At 51.0% G+C, this 1,792-nt stretch overlaps 2 protein-coding genes across 2 annotated transcripts in view; both read left to right on the forward strand.

Annotated features, from left to right (window-relative positions):
* APOBEC3A (apolipoprotein B mRNA editing enzyme catalytic subunit 3A) overlaps nt 1–1,792 on the forward strand; it is a 50,647-nt gene that overhangs the window by 40,494 nt on the left and 8,361 nt on the right. The window lies entirely within an intron of this gene.
* The window catches only part of LOC108289529 (DNA dC->dU-editing enzyme APOBEC-3G-like), an 11,865-nt gene that overhangs the window by 2,619 nt on the left and 7,454 nt on the right, over nt 1–1,792 (forward strand). The window lies entirely within an intron of this gene.

The following is a 1,792-nucleotide window of genomic DNA, read 5'->3' on the forward strand; positions in this document are numbered from 1 at the left end:
GCTCTGTCGCCCAGGCTGGCGTACAATGGCATGATCTTGGCTCACTGCAATCTCTGCCTCCCGGGTTCAAGCAATTCTCCTGCCTCAGCCTCCCGAGTAGCTGGCATTACAGGAGCCCACCACCACACCCAGCTGATGTTTCTATTTTCAGTAGAGACAGGGTTTCGCCATGTTGGCCAGGCTGGTCTGTAACTCCTGACCTCAGGTGATTCAGGAGTTGGGATCCCTTCCAAAGTGTTGGGATTACAGGCATGAGCCACTGCACCTGGCCACTTCCCACATTTCTTCTTCATTTTTTGAGACAGTTTCGCTCTTGTTGCCCAGGCTGGAGTGCAATAACGTGATCTCGGCTCACTGCAACCTCTGCTTCCCAGGATCAAGTGATTCTCCTGCCTCAGCCTCCCGAGTAGCTGGGATTACAGGCGCCCACCACCATGACTGGCTGATTTTTTGTATTTTTAGTAGAGACAGGGTTTTGCCACGTTGGCCAGGCTGGTCTTGAACTCCTGATGTGGTGATCTGCCCACCTTGGCCTCCCAAAGTGCTGGGATTACAGGTGTCTGCCACGGAGCCTAGCCTCTACTTCCTACATTTCTTAAGTCCATGGCCCAGACCTTTTGGCTTGACTGCCTGGCCACTGCCCTGATTCCTCCATGCCAAGGCATCATCCCAGGATGGTGAACCCTCACTACTCACCCTGCCGCCCCCACTCGGGACACTAAAACCTCTGCCTTTCCCACCCACCCCTACAGCCCCCTCCACCCAGGCACGAGACTCTCAGTGTGTTTGGGGAGGAAGCCATCTGTGTGCTGGGCAGGTCTGGCCAACGGCAGTGCTGGCCACAGAAACACCCAGGACTCAGGAGTGAAGTGCAAGAGTTTCCAGTCTCCACACACTAAAAGGCGACAAGAACTGGCGAATAAATATTTTATTTAGTCCACTGTAGCTAACATATTACTTCAGCATTAATTAACATACAATTCTTGGCGGACAGGTGTGGCGGCTCACACCTGTAATCCCAGCACTTTGGGAGGTCAAGACAGGTAGATCACGAGGCTGGAGTTCAAGGCCAGCCTAGCCAAGATGGTGAAACCCCATCTCTACTAAAAAGTGCAAATTTAGCTGGGTGTGGTGGTGCGTACCTGTAATCCCAGCTACTCGGGAGGCTAAGGCAAGGAATTGCTTGAACCCGGGAAGCGGAGGTTTCAGTGAACCAAGATCATGCAACTGCACTCCAGCCAGGGTGACAGAGCCAGGCTTCATCTCAAAAACCAAAACAAACAAACAAACAAAAATACTACTGGTCAGGCGTGGGGTCTCACGCCTGTAATCCCAGCACTTTGGGAGGCCAAGGCAGGAGAATCACGAGGTCAAGCGTTTGAGACCAGCCTGACCAACATGGTGAAACCCCGCCTCTACTAAAAAATACAAAAATTAGCCTGGCGTGGTGACATGTGACTGTTATCCCAGCTACTCAGGGGCCTGAGGCAGGAGAATTGCTTGAACCCGGGAGGCAGAGGTTGTAGTGAGCCTGGGCAACAGAGTGATATTCCCTCTCAAAAAAAAAAAAATACAAATACAAATACAAATACAAAAATTAGCTGGGTGTAGTGGCAGGCACCTGTAATCCCAGCTACTTGGGAGGCTGAGAAAGGAGAATTGCTTGAACATGGGAGGCAGAGGCTGCGGTGAGCCAAGATTGTACCATATGCTCCAGCTTGGGTGACAGAGTGAGACTCCATCTCAAAAACAAACAAACAAAAATTCTTCACAAAATAGTGAAGTTTTTTTT

The sequence above is a fragment of the Cebus imitator genome, unplaced genomic scaffold (assembly GCF_001604975.1).
Source record: "Cebus imitator isolate Cc_AM_T3 unplaced genomic scaffold, Cebus_imitator-1.0 Scaffold404, whole genome shotgun sequence".
Taxonomy (NCBI): domain Eukaryota; kingdom Metazoa; phylum Chordata; class Mammalia; order Primates; family Cebidae; genus Cebus; species Cebus imitator.